The sequence below is a fragment of the Acanthochromis polyacanthus genome, chromosome 9 (genome assembly GCF_021347895.1).
Source record: "Acanthochromis polyacanthus isolate Apoly-LR-REF ecotype Palm Island chromosome 9, KAUST_Apoly_ChrSc, whole genome shotgun sequence".
NCBI lineage: Eukaryota > Metazoa > Chordata > Actinopteri > Pomacentridae > Acanthochromis > Acanthochromis polyacanthus.
This window is the reverse complement of record NC_067121.1, coordinates 4,610,338-4,625,815: the sequence shown is the minus strand read 5'-3', so window position 1 is coordinate 4,625,815 and position 15,478 is coordinate 4,610,338. Positions and strand designations below refer to the sequence as shown.

The window sequence follows — 15,478 nt, the reverse complement described above, 5'->3', positions numbered from 1 at the left end:
GGAATAAATGTCTGAGAAGATAAGAAGAGACATTTTTTTGTTAATCCAGCAGGGAGGACATTTGAATTGTTCCAGCAGCAAAGATAGTGGCAACATTTTGAAAAAGTAGTTCAAAAATTAAAAAATGATCAAAATAATACAAGATATACAAAAGTACTGCTTCTAGAAATAACATTATTGCACACACCAATGGTAATGCATCGATTCTTTCACAAATGGAAATGTTGACATAAGTATTAAGATTACACAAATTATTATCTATATTGCACAGATTTTATTTCAATAAAATCTGTTCCTTGGGAGACCCATTTTATTGAAATAAAATCTGTGCAATATACAGGCGGTGACCCCGTGTTACTTTTTGGGGCTGTGCCCGATCAAGCCCACAGGGTCCAAAGACTCGGCCACCAGGTGCTCTGTGACCAGCTCCCCTCCAGACCAGGCTCCAGGGAGAGGCCCCGGTTTCCCTAGTCTGGACCAGGTAGCGGCTTTCGTCTTTGTCATCAGGGTTTTCACAATCGCTCTTTGTCTGGTCCCTCACCTAGAACCAATTTGCCTTGGGAGACCCTACCAGGGGCTATTGCCCCGGACAACACAGCTCCCAGGATCACAGGGACACTCAAACCCCTCCACCGCGATAAGGTGGCGATTCTTTAGAGGGGAACATAGAACACAGAGGACGCAGGACAGGACGAAGGACATGACACATGACAGGACGCAAGACAGGAGAGAAAAGGAAAGGAAAGGGGGAATAGAAAGAATGTGGGGATAGTAGTAGGGAAAAGAAAAGATGGAAGGAAAGGGAAGAAATAGAGAGGATGAGGGTGACAGAGGTTGAAGAGGTGAGGAGAAAGCAGGCAGAAGGGGTGAGGAGATGGAGGAAGGGGGAGGCTACTCCGCCTTCTTGTCACAAAATTCAAAGGAAGTTAAAAATTTTTAGACATCATTTTTTCCAGGTTGGATATTGGGGGCCTGGTTAAAACATTGTTTTGGATGGTTCTGGTAAAATTTTTATCTTTTGCTATATTTTTTAACATGTTTTTTTTAAATTTTGAGGTTAAAAAAACATAAATTAAAATTAAGTAGTGCCAGACCCAGAAGACCCATGCTCTTCAAGGTCTCTTTCTAAAAAAACATGCGAGCCGGATCAAGAAACGGTTCCTATTTTTCTTTCTGCTAGCTGCAGGTTGGCAGCAGGTCTGTGTTTGGATGACCTCAACTTTCTGCTCTTCGTTCTTGTGGAAATGTTCCATTAAGTGGTCCAAGTCATGAAAGCCATCTTCCATAAAATGTTCTAGGATATTTTTTAGATCTTTACAAAGTACCTCTAAATTCTCTGACCGGTCGATGATTGCATGCTTTTCTGTTTGTGGAGCCTCAATTTTCTGCTCTGTGTCACTGTCATCGTCCATAAAATGGTCAGTGAAGTGGTCCAGTGCATGGAAATCATCTTCCATAAAATGTTCAATGACATTTTCTACGTCTTGGTGAAGCATTTTTAAATTCTTGGACCGATCAATTATGACGCTCTTCTGTTTTTGGAGAGCCCCACCTTTCTGCTTTGCATTTTTGTCTTGCAATGCACTGAGGTCCTCTTTCAGAAAATGTTCTAGGACTTTTTCCAAATCTTTACGAAGCATTTTTAAATTCTCTGACCAGTCAATTATAACGCTCTTCTGTTGTTGGAGAGCCCCACCTTTCTGCTTTGCATTTTCTGAATGTTCAATCTGCTGCATCACTCTCACGTCACGTTCCCGTCTACTCTGTTTGCCTGCGTTCGCTCCCCTCTTGGTTTTGTAAGCCGACTCTCAGTACTGGACCAGAATTTCACCTCTCGAATTCACCTGGACTGGACTTCACCTCTAGAACAGAATGATCTTTCAAAGGCACATTCACCTACATTAGTAAACTCTGGTGTGACATCATCATGACACGTATGTGACATCATCAACAGAATGTGCCTTTGATCTTTTGACAGTTGCCCTGTTGCCATGGTGACAGCAGGCGAGTTTGAAAGTAAACAGCCACTGAGCAGCTCTAAGACCAGTGTTGCTGATGAACCCTGTAGCTCCGGCAGATTTTACGGCAGAAACTTCGTTCGAACTTTAAACCAGTCACGAGGCTTTCAGCGTTAGCCGTGTAAATCCGTGTTTTCATGTCTGTTACGGGTTTTACACAGTCGCAATTTAAGTTTTATGAATTTTTCTAAAATTTGAAACTTTTCCTCCAATTATTTTGTTTTTGTTTAAATAAAGTGCAGCCAACCTTGTGTCTTTCTCACAGTTTCTGCTCTACATGAACAATTAAAAGACAGAAATGGAGGGATTTCTGTCCTCTTCCGCCCGGTGTGAGTCTCATTGCTGTAGGATATATGTTTTTTTCATAAATCTTCTCAGAGCTCAGAGTGTGTCGACCAAAACTCTCACTGACTCCCAGTATGTGTGAGCTCTAAAATCAGAAACGCTGAGTCTCTTTAGCCTGCCACCAAATCTGTAGAAAAAACAGAACAGACACCAAAATACATCAGAATGTTCCCAAGTAGATTCTCCTTCTCACGCTGAAAGAATTTTTTAAGTACAACTCACAGTTTTTGAACTGTGATGGTTTGTTGGAGGGTCTAATCCGCTAATTCACGCTGGAATTCTGGAGTGAGCTAGTTAGCAAGACATGCTAATGTTAGCCGCTAACAGTAAAGCACATAAGCACTGGAAACTTCTTGTGCTTTCATGACACATTTTTTTGTTAATCCAGCAAGGGGGACATTTGAATTGTTCCAGCAGCAAAGATAGTGGCAACATTTTGAAAAAGTCGTTCAAAAATTAAAAAATGATTATTACGTCCTGCTGGTGGTGCTAAGGGGTATGGGGCAGGAAACAATACAAGAAAAACCAAGATGTAAAATGGAAAACTAAAATTGTGAATTTAATAATCAATGAAGTAAGTTATACAACAAAAGGTGTCCCAAAAGGGTAAATACAAATGATACAAATGATGTTTAACACACAATAAAAGTAACTAATTAAATAAAAACAATAAGGATTTACACACGTGGACAAAATTGTTGGTACCCCTCAGTTAAAGAAGGAAAAACCCACAATTCTCACTGAAATCACTTGAAACTCACAAAAGTAACAATAAATAAAAATTTATTGAAAATTAAATAATCAAAAACAGCCATTACTTTTGAATTATTGATTAACATAATTATTTAAAAAAACAAACTAATGAAACAGGCCTGGACAAAAATGATGGTACCTCTATAAAAGATTGAAAACTATTTGACCAGAGTGACATGATTAACTCAGGTGTGTCATTTAATTGACATCACAGGTGTTTCCAAACTCATAATCAGTCAGTCTGCCTATTTAAAGGGAGACAAGTAGTCACCCTGCTGTTTGGTGAAAAGGTGTGTACCACACTGAACATGGACAACAGAAAGCGAAGGAGAGAATTGTCCCAGGACATCCGAAAAAAAATGATAGACAAACATCTTAAAGGTAAAGGCTATAAGACCATCTCTAAACAGCTTGAAGTTCCTGTGACAACAGTGGCTCATATTATTCAGAAGTTCAAGATCCACGGGACAGTAGCCAACCTCCCTGGACGTGGCCGCAAGAGGAAAATTGATGACAAATTGAAGAGACGGATCGTTCGAATTGTATCCAAAGAACCCAGAGCAACCTCCAAAGAAATTAAAGGTGAACTCCAAGGCCAAGGTACATCAGTGTCAGATCGCACCATTCGTCGTTGTTTGAGCCAAAGTGGACTTCATGGGAGACGACCAAGGAGGACACCACTGCTGAAAAAAACTCATAAAAAAGCCAGACTGGAATTTGCAAAAATGCATGTTGACAAGCCACAAAGCTTCTGGGAGAATGTCCTTTGGACAGATGAGACCAAACTGGAGCTTTTTGGTAAGGCACATCAACTCTATGTTCATAGACTCAAAAACCAAGCATACGAAGAAAAGAACACTGTCCCTACGGTGAAACATGGAGGAGGCTCAGTAATGTTTTGGGGCTGCTTTGCTGCATCTGGCACAGGGTGTCTTGAAAGTGTGCAAGGTACGATGAAATCTGAAGACTATCAAGGCATTCTGGAGAGAAATGTGCTGCCTAGTGTCAGAAAGCTTGGTCTCAGTCGCAGGTCATGGGTCTTCCAACAGGACAACGATCCAAAACACACCGCCAAAAACACCCAAGAATGGCTGAGAGAAAAGCGTTGGACTATTCTAAAGTGGCCTTCTATGAGCCCAGATCTGAATCCCATTGAACATATGTGGAAGGAGCTGAAACATGCCATTTGGAGAAGACACCCATCAAACCTGAGACAACTGGAGCTGTTTGCTCATGAGGAGTGGGCCAAAATACCTGTTGACAGCTGCAGAACGCTCATTGACAAATACAGAAATCGTTTAATTGCAGTGATTGCCTCAAAAGGTTGTGCAACAAAATATTAAGTTATGGGTACCATCATTTTTGTCCAGCCCTATTTCATTAGTTTGTTTTTTTAAATAATTATGTTAATCAACAATTCAAAAGTGATGGCTGATTTTGATTATTTAATTTTCAATAAATTTTTATTTATTGTTACTTTTGTGAGTTTCAAGTGATTTCAGTGAGAATTGTGGGTTTTTCCTTCTTTAACTGAGGGGTACCAACAATTTTGTCCACGTGTGTAACTAAGTCAACTGATTTAACTAAAGTTTAGCTTCTTTAACGGAAACAACAAAGGCTAAAGAAAACTAAACATAACGAATGTCTCAACTAAAATACAAGTCACAAAATAACAAGGCTAGCCAAGGTGACAGAACCAAAACGAAGAGACACCAAACAAACGAGGGACTGGGCCAAATTAGCCCAGCCGGCGAGCAGCTGGAAACAGTTCATATTTAAAGGAGCGCCAGAACCAGGTGGCCACAGACGATTGGCTGAGGGCACAGGTGGAGAGCCAATCCACAGGACTGAACCGGGGCAGGAACTCAGGAACCAACCAGGACCGGAGGGAGGAGCCACAACGTTTCACGAGGTCCACAGCGTCACCAATCACCACACACGAGTCTCCAAGCAGCTTATTTACATACAAAATTAGACAAGTAAAGCAGAGAAGCACGAGAGGCGGCGTTATTAAACAAGGGCCAAGCTGAGCCCGTAACAATGATCAAAATAATACAAGATATACAAAAGTACTGCTTCTAGAAATAACATTATTGCACACACCAATGGTAAAGCATCGATTCTTTCACAAATGGAAATGTTGACATAAGTATTAAGATTACACAAATTATTATCGATATTGCACAGATTTTATTTATGTATACAAAGTAATATTGCACGATATTATGAACATACAGAACATTCATCACATTGTCCAGAATAAAACAGTAGGACTAATCACAGCAAAAAAAACACTTCAAAATAAATCCAAAATTACGAAAAGTTAAAAGTCTGATTATCTGTGAAGACTCATCAAAGCAACAAATCATCAAAAAATCCTCTTGAAAACCTTTGAAACTTCATTATTTAAGCTAGTGTCCTCTGATGATAATCCTTGGAACATTTGGAAGCAGCACCACCTGAAAATAATTCAAATTCAGCTCATTTTAGGGACCTTCAAAAACCTGAAAACTCTGAAATCAGGCATGAAGTCTTCAGATCTGATACACACATATGCAGAAATATTATGATTTTTAAAAATTTTTTAGAAAAGGGAAAGGAAAGTTAGTCTTCATATTTATCACATTTCAAGTCATTCTTAAGAAGAAATTTGTGTTTCAACATAAAGTTCACGTTAATGCAACTTTCATGATTTCTATACGCTTCAAATGCTGGTCCTCATCTGAAATGCACAGTTTGCTCCAATACATTGTGTTACAACCCTGGCTCGTGTAGTGGGTGAGGGAAGTAACATAAGAGCCAGTTGGAAATGGCTTTAAAGGTATTTATTAAAAAGAAATGAAAATGAGGTACAAAATAAAAGAAAAACGGAGGACACTGGTATGACGTAAAAGTAAACATAAATGAGAACAAAAAGAGACTCTAAACTAGAGCTATCAATTTAACACAAAAGATCCAAAATGTACCCAATAATCCTAAACCCAAACACAGCGTGTGTAACAAGCGATAACGAAAAAGACTAGTGCCTCCACAATCACAAAACGAACGGTGGGCTAACAAAGTTTCTGCGATGAGGCACATGGGCAAGACTGGAGTACAGTGACAAGCCGTCATCTCTCAGGCTCTCTGGCTTCTTATGCTGGGCCGTGGCTGCACCGGATTGGCTGACGAGGGATAGCAGCTGATTCCAATTAGCTCAGCACAGGTGGAACGGATTGGCAGCAGCCTGAGAAGATTGACAGGCACACACCACACACGCACACACAAGCACTCACGCACACACACAAAGCACGGGGGAGGAGCCAGAATACGGCTGTGGCCGGAACACCTCCCTCCTTAAAAAAAACAAACCTGTACAGGTTTGTTACAGCATACACATCACAACAAATCCCTAAGCTCTGGACAATGCATCTGCGACTACGTTTTCTGACCCCTTTTTATGGTGAATCTCAAGGTTGTAATCTTGTAAAATCAGTGCCCACCTCATAAGCCGTTGGTTGTGGTTATACATGCGGCTTAGGAACACAAGGGGGTTATGGTCGGTGAAGACCACCACTGGCAAAGGGCTAGACCCGAGATAAACCTCAAAATGCTGAAGTGACCATAACAAAGCAAGTGTTTCTTTTTCAGTGACTGAGTAGTTAACTTGGTTTTTGTTAAACTTATGAGAGAAGAAACACACCGGGTGATCAACTCCATCATCATCTTCCTGCAGGAGTACAGAACCGGCTCCCACTGCGGAGGCATCCACCTCCAGCTTAAATGGTTGGGAAAAGTCAGGGGCAGCGAGAACAGGAGCATGACATAGAAGGGACTTTGCACTGTCGAAAGCATGCTGACAATTGTCAGACCAGATAAACTCTGTTATGGGGCTTAAAAGCGCAGTAAGGGGCTGAACCACAGACGAGAAATTACGACAGAATCCACGATAATAACCAGCCATCCCAGGGAAACGACGTAAAGCTGTACGCGTTACAGGAGTAGGGAAATCACGGACAGCGGTAACCTTAGCTTCCAGGGGACGGACTTGGCCTTGTCCTACTTGTCTCCCTAGATTGGTGACGGTGGCTTTTCCGAAGTCGCATTTCGCTAGGTTCAGGGTAAGGGACACGCGTGCCAGCCGAGCGAACACTTGTTCGAGGAGGTGAACATGTTCGTCCCACGTCACAGAGTATACTATTAAGTCGTCTAAGTACGCGCTGCAGTTCGGCAGACCAGACAACACACGGTTAATTAAACGCTGAAAAGTAGCGGGAGCGTTACACATGCCGAATGCCATGACTGTGTACTGGAGAAAACAGTCAGGAGTTGCAAACGCGGAGATTTTTGACGCACGTTCCGTTAAGGGAACCTGCCAATAACCCTTCAGTAGATCTAATTTGGTTACAAATTTAGCGATTCCTAGGGTGTCGATACAGTCTTCCATACGGGGAAGCGAGTACGAATCGGTGACAGTAACGGCATTCACTTTTCGAAAATCCGTTATAAAACGAGGCGAGCCGTCCGACTTCGCTTCGAGCAAACACGGTGAACTCCATGGGCTACAGCTAGGTATGGCTAAATTATTTTCCAGTAGATACTTAGTTTCTTTTTTCATCAGCTCACGTTTTATTGGGTTAACCCTATATGGGTGCTGCTTTATAGGCTTAGCATTCCCAACATCTATGTCGTGCTGCAGTACCGTTGTACGGGTTGGAACATCTCCAAAAATACATCCAAAGCGGTCAACCAACGCCGTTATGTCATTTTGTTGCGCGCTGTTTAAATGGCCTAACTGAGTAGGAAGAACTTTGAGCATCTCAGAGTTTGGCAGACGAGCAGTCTGATGAGACGAATGACGCGTCTTTAATTCATCCTCATCATCGATGCTGGAGGAATCAGTTATAATCAGTGCCAGGGCAGCAACAGAATCGGACGTACGGGGTTTCTCAGGCGGAGCTGTGGCAGTATTCTGACGGCGTGAAAAATACGGTTTAAGCATATTGATGTGACAGACGCGCATTTTACGTCTTCTCTCTGGAGTTGCAATGGAGTAGTCTGTGTCGCTGAGGCCTTCACGGACTTCATAAGGACCTGTAAATCTGGCGGAGAGCGCGGAGCCAGGTACTGGTCATAGTGCCAAAACTTTATCTCCTATACCGAATTTGCGTAACACAGCTGAACGATCAAAATGAGATTTCATCACGGATTGTGATGAAGATAAGCAGTCTCTGGCGAATGAATTTGCACGGTGCAGTTTCTCACGGAATTGGGAAACGTAATCAAGCACGTTCACTTCAGGGGAGAGTTCTGCTGATAGGAAAGCTTCCTGGAGTGATTTAAGTGGGCCACGGGGCGTGTGACCGAACACGAGTTCTGCGGGACTAAAACCGAGGGATTCCTGGACAGCATCGCGGGCAGCGAACAACACAAAAGGAATTCCTTCATCCCAACTTTTATCGGTCTCCAACGCGTATTTTCTGAGCATCGACTTTAAGGTCTGATGCCAGCGTTCTAACGCACCCTGGGATTCCGGGTGGTATGGGCTAGACACAGAATGCTTGATTCCTAACGTTTTCAGAACCTGCTTAAAAAGTCGTGACTGGAAATTAGTTCCTTGGTCTGACTGTATTACGCGAGGCAGGCCAAATGTAGAGAAAAACTTGGTTAACGCTTTAACCACAGATGATGCCGTAATTTTTCGCAATGGGACAGCTTCTGGGTAGCGGGTGGCAGCGCACATAATAGTGAGCAGATATTGGTTACCTGATTTTGTACGGGGCAACGGTCCAACAATGTCAATAATAACGCGCTCAAATGGTTCACCTAATGCAGGAATAGGATGGAGTGGAGCAGGCGGAATCTTCTGATTCGGTTTACCAGCTAATTGGCATACATGACAAGAGCCAGTTGGAAATGGCTTTAAAGATATTTATTAAAAAGAAATGAAAATGAGGTACAAAATAAAATAAAAACGGAGGACACTAGTACGACGTAAAAATAAATATAAATGAGAACAAAAAGAGACTCTAAACTAGAGCTATCAATTTAACAAAAAGATCCTAAATGTACCCAATAAACCCAGTGGTGTAGTCCAGGGTATACGGCGGTATACGGCATATACCCACTTATTTTTCAGTTAGCATTGCGTATACCCACTTCTAATGCTCCCAGGTGCGCATCATTCAGTAATATCTGTGTGCCAGGTAGCCCTCTTTTCCTTAAGGATGATGAAGCTATGAACAACCCTCCTCTGCCTGTAATTGGCTGGTACATGCTACCTTCACTGATTCGATTGGTTAACTTTAGGGATGAGCCAATCAGAGGCAGAGTAGGGCGGGTCATACAGAGGAAAATTTTGCTAACACCTCTGTGGCACTCCAGTTGATTGACAGGTCTGCTTGAAAGATGCGCGGAAATGCGAGAAAGTCAGAATAAACACCTTTCAAGTGAGTGGCAAGTATCGAGCGAACCTACTTTCATGGACGATATAATTCTCAGGTAAGTTTTAAGGTGGTTTCCAAATGAATCATTGTTTTAAACTACTGGCAACATGACTGCACATTTCAAGGAGAGGATATTTTGTTACCAGTGGTTAAAGCTGCAGTCAATTCCAGCCATTTTCAGTACAAAAAAAAAAAATCGCTAAAATTCTATTTGTAAATAAAAATATGACGAGAAATACAGGGAATATTGGACGCGCATGGCGAGGTGCATTTCCTCGAAAACGACCTATTCGTGGATCATATACCGTCTTCAAGACATGTTTTGGACAAAATAGTTTACTGGCTTGTTTCGTCTGGATGTCCAAGGTTGGATTATGGCCGTTTTTTGTGGAATATTTCATCTGTGTGTAATAATGAACCCGGAAATGTGAGTCACGCTGTGTACGTTGAAGCCATGTATAGAGAACGGATGGATGGATATTCGTTTTTTGTCGGACAAATGTGTTTATATTACCCGCTGTGGTAATCACATCTGAAAGTGGTTTATACCGGCGGATTCATGAGAATCTAAGCTTTCCATCGGCGTATAGTGTTTGTATAATCGCGTTTGCAGTTTCAGACATTTAGCAAATTGCTTATGCAGATCTCAAAGTGTATCGCGGGCGGGACACTGAAGCATAACTGAAGCGCAACGGGTTAAACTGAGTGTCGGGCCGAGTCTGACTAATGTTTTGAAAGGCTAACGTTATTCTAACGTAAGTCTGAAGCTAGCTAGATTGGGATAATGTTGGAAAACCTCTAGGCTGGTAGTTGATTTTAAAGTAAGTAAAAACACAAGAATGGGGACAGGTAGTTTAAGATTCGACCTAAAACAATATTGAGGTTTTATTCATGATGAAATATGAACAAGGATGTACTGTCAACTTCATATTTGAAGTATTTTATTTAAATAAATGTTCAAAAGTAACTGAAACACCATGTTTGCCTCATGATAAATACATGTTACATTAATCCAGTTTGCTTGTGTGACCAGTAATAACTACAAACTGCTCCTAATCAAGTCATGATAATTTTATAATTGTGGGCAAGTAGAAATGACTGAATAAATTGAATAGAGTAGTCTTCTATGTCACTGTTTCTAAAACAGGGCGTTTTTCTGGACTAATTTAAAAAAAAAGGTGAAAATTAAGAGTATACCCACTTCTCCAGGGACCATTACACCACTGAATAAACCTAAACACAGCGTGTGTAACAAGCGATAACGAAAAAGACTAGTGCCTCCACAATCACAAAACGTACGGTGGGCTAACAAAGTTTCTACGATGAGGCACATGGGCAAGACTGGAGTACAGTGACAAGCCGTCATCTCTCAGGCTCTCCGGCTTCTTATGCTGGGCCGTGGCTGCACCGGATTGGCTGACGAGGGATAGCAGCTGATTCCAATTAGCTCAGCACAGGTGGAACGGATTGGCAGCAGCCTGAGAAGATTGACAGGCACACACCACACACGCACACACATGCACTAACGCACACACACAAAGCACGGGGGAGGAGCCAGAATACGGCTGTGGCCGTAACACATTGTCCCTGCAATTCCTTCAAACCAAGTCAACTGAAACATCATTTACTTTCATATTTATCATGTCTCAAGTCATTCTGAAGAAGAAATTTGTGTGTCAACATGAAGTTCACGTTAATGCACCTTCATGACCTCCAAACCGTCGCTGCTGCAGACAGAAATCAAAGCGCTCTGGCTCGCTGCTCTGCATTCACATTACACACATGGAGGCCGATTCTACTAAATACAAAGTGAATTTCAATTTAAAGTCTTAGCAGACGAGATTCTCTGGGAAGAACTTCTCATTGTGAAGATTAAAAAACAGCAGAAGGCTTGTTTCTGTTGATTTTTCTGACTGTAATTCCAACCTGACCGTCCCTGTAGGCACCGTTCAGTCACAGAGCTGCGTGTAGGGTTTTATTATGGTAAATAACTTTATATTTTTAGTTCAAAATGTAGGAAATAAAACTAAAAAATGCTTCAAAGACGCCCGCTACTGCCTACTGCCCGGTTGGCATAGCACCCGACCCCGATTTCCTGCCCGGTGGAAGGTGGGCCCACCGGGCGGCGACCCCGTGTTACTTTTTGGGGCTGTGCCCGACCAAGCCCACAGGGTCCAAAGACTCGGCCACCAGGTGCTCTGTGACCAGCTCCCCTCCAGACCAGGCTCCAGGGAGAGGCCCCGGTTTCCCTAGTCTGGACCAGGTAGCGGCTTTCGTCTTTGTCATCAGGGTTTTCACAATCGCTCTTTGTCTGGTCCCTCACCTAGAACCAATTTGCCTTGGGAGACCCTACCAGGGGCTATTGCCCCGGACAACATAGCTCCCAGGATCACAGGGACACTCAAACCCCTCCACCGCGATAAGGTGGCGATTCTTTAGAGGGGAACATAGAACACAGAGGACGCAGGACAGGACGAAGGACATGACACATGACAGGACGCAAGACAGGAGAGAAAAGGAAAGGAAAGGGGGAATAGAAAGAATGTGGGGATAGTAGTAGGGAAAAGAAAAGATGGAAGGAAAGGGAAGAAATAGAGAGGATGAGGGTGACAGAGGTTGAAGAGGTGAGGAGAAAGCAGGCAGAAGGGGTGAGGAGATGGAGGAAGGGGGAGGCTACTCCGCCTTCTTGTCACAAAATTCAAAGGAAGTTAAAAATTTTTAGACATCATTTTTTCCAGGTTGGATATTGGGGGCCTGGTTAAAACATTGTTTTGGATGGTTCTGGTAAAATTTTATCTTTTGCTATATTTTTTTAACATGTTTTTTTAAAAATTATTTTTAGGTTAAAAAAACATAAATTAAAATTAAGTAGTGCCAGACCCAGAAGACCCATGCTCTTCAAGGTCTCTTTCTAAAAAAACATGCGAGCCGAATCAAGAAACGGTTCCTATTTTTCTTTCTGCTAGCTGCAGGTTGGCAGCAGGTCTGTGTTTGGATGACCTCAACTTTCTGCTCTTCCTTCTTGTGGAAATGTTCCATTAAGTGGTCCAAGTCATGAAAGCCATCTTCCATAAAATGTTCTATGATATTTTTTAGATCTTTACAAAGTTCCTCTAAATTCTCTGACCGGTCGATGATTGCATGCTTTTCTGTTTGTGGAGCCTCAATTTTCTGCTCTGTGTCACTGTCATCGTCCATAAAATGGTCAGTGAAGTGGTCCAGTGCATGGAAATCATCTTCCATAAAATGCCCAATGACATTTTCTACGTCTTGGTGAAGCATTTTTAAATTCTTGGACCGATCAATTATGACGCTCTTCTGTTTTTGGAGAGCCCCACCTTTCTGCTTTGCATTTTTGTCTTGCAATGCACTGAGGTCCTCTTTCAGAAAATGTTCTAGGACTTTTTCCAAATCTTTACGAAGCATTTTTAAATTCTCTGACCAGTCAATTATAACGCTCTTCTGTTGGTGGAGAGCCCCACCTTTCTGCTTTGCATTTTCTGAATGTTCAATCTGCTGCATCACTCTCACGTCACGTTCCCGTCTACTCTGTTTGCCTGCGTTCGCTCCCCTCTTGGTTTTGTAAGCCGACTCTCAGTACTGGACCAGAATTTCACCTCTAGAATTCACCTGGACTGGACTTCACCTCTAGAACAGAATGATCTTTCAAAGGCACATTCACCTACATTAGTAAACTCTGGTGTGACATCATCATGACACGATGTGACATCATCAACAGAATGTGCCTTTGATCTTTTGACAGTTGCCCTGTTGCCATGGTGACAGCAGGCGAGTTTGAAAGTAAACAGCCACTGAGCAGCTCTAAGACCAGTGTTGCTGATGAACCCTGTAGCTCCGGCAGATTTTACGGCAGAAACTTTGTTCGAACTTTAAACCAGTCACGAGGCTTTCAGCGTTAGCCGTGTAAATCCGTGTTTTCATGTCTGTTACGGGTTTTACACAGTCGCAATTTAAGTTTTATGAATTTTTCAAAAATTTGAAACTTTTCCTCCAGCTGGAATTATTTTGTTTTTGTTTAAATAAAGTGCAGCCAACCTTGTGTCTTTCTCACAGTTTCTGCTCTATATGAACAATTAAAAGACAGAAATGGAGGGATTTCTGTCCTCTTCCGCCCGGTGTGAGTCTCATTGCTGTAGGATATATGCTTTTTTTCATAAATCTTCTCAGAGCTCAGAGTGTGTCGACCAAAACTCTCACTGACTCCCAGTATGTGTGAGCTCTAAAATCAGAAACGCTGAGTCTCTTTAGCCTGCCACCAAATCTGTAGAAAAAACAGAACAGACACCAAAATACATCAGAATGTTCCCAAGTAGATTCTCCTTCTCACGCTGAAAGAATTTTTTAACTACAACTCACAGTTTTTGAACTGTGATGGTTTGTTGGAGGGTCTAATCCGCTAATTCACGCTGGAATTCTGGAGTGAGCTAGTTAGCAAGACATGCTAATGTTAGCCGCTAACAGTAGAGCACATAAGCACTGGAAACTTCTTGTCCTTTCATGCAGAGTTCTTTAAATATTAAGATTTAAAAATTAATTTAAAAATTAAACTCATGATTACTCTTTATTTAAATATATTAACATTAAATAATATAATCCAAATATTATTACAAATTAAATTTAAATTTAGATTTAAACAACATCTGAAGAACTCCTAAAGATTAACAGCTGACATTTTCTCTCTTATTTCTCATCATGTCATTGAGACGTTCGTCCAGTCCGTAATATTGCAGAAATATTGTTCAGTATTATTGTGACCTGCAGCTCCATGTGTGCTCCACATGAAACATCACCAGCTGACTTCTGTTTGATCGCTTTTTGTTTATGTGTGATCAAACATCGGACATTTTTATGATTCATTAAATTTTCTTTTCATGTTTCAGCTCACCCATAATCAGAGATTATTTGATCTGTTTGTCAAATAAATGGACAAAATTCAAAATGAAATCAGTTAAAACCATTTTAAAACACGGCTTAAGAACAAATGAAGTCAGAGAAAGGAGATTTTAAATAAAACAATAATATTTCTGGTTATTCTGACAGATATCCTGATGCTGTTGTTTGTTGTTTTTTTATCGTTTGTTTTCTACTGAAATCAATTTAAAATGTGATTTTGTGCTGAAACAGGTGATGAATTAAACTCTATGATGACTTCTTTTCGTGACTTTTTTTGTGTTGCATGTTTGTTTTTTCTTTGTGTTTTATTTTTTTATTCGTGTTTTATGTGCGTTTTTGTCATTTTTTGTGTTTTTTGTTTTTTGTCTTTGTGTTTTTGTTTGTTATTCTTGTTTTTTGTGCATTATTGTCATTTTTGTGCTTTTTGCGGGTTTTTTTGGTCTTTTGTAATTTTTTGTATTTTTTGTGTTTATTGTTTTTTATTTGTGTTTTTTGTGATGCATGTTTTGTTTATCTGTTTTTTTGTCTTTGTGTTTTAGTTTTTATTCGTGTTTTTTGTGCGTTTTTGTCATTTTTTTGTTTTTATTTTGTTTTATTGTGTGGTTTTTTGTCATCATTTTTCCTTTGTGTTTTGTTGTATTTTTTATTATTGTGTTTTCTTTGCTAACCCGCTGCGTTGGCTCGTCCTCTGCAGCTCCGGTGGTGAAAATCAAGCAGAGCCTGACTAAGCTGAAGCAGGAGGTGGTCCAGATGGACGTGAGGATCGGCGTGGTCCAACACACGCTGCTTCAGGCCAAACTCAAGGAGAAGTCCAACATGACGCGGGACATGCACGCCACCAACATCCCAGAACCGGCCGCTGGAACCTTCGCTTAGAACGGGAACACTTCAAACTCTACAAACTGTTTGTGACACTCTAAAAAAGATTTTTCTGAAAGAACACTTTCATTAAATCACAGAAACAAACATTTCAAACGCCACATATTTAGTTTTATGTGTTTATAAACGTAAAATAAATTTATA

General features: G+C 41.2%; 1 protein-coding gene across 2 annotated transcripts in view; it reads left to right on the top strand.

Moving 5' to 3' along the window:
* The window catches only part of LOC110946395 (zinc finger protein OZF-like), a 36,064-nt gene extending 20,801 nt beyond the window's left edge, over positions 1-15,263 (top strand). For both annotated transcript variants that reach the window (XR_007944178.1, XR_007944179.1), the window contains exon 5: positions 15,150-15,263. The gene's annotated coding sequence lies outside the window, so the exon portion shown is untranslated. The remainder of the gene's footprint in view (positions 1-15,149) is intronic.
* The last annotated feature ends 215 nt before the right edge of the window (positions 15,264-15,478 follow it).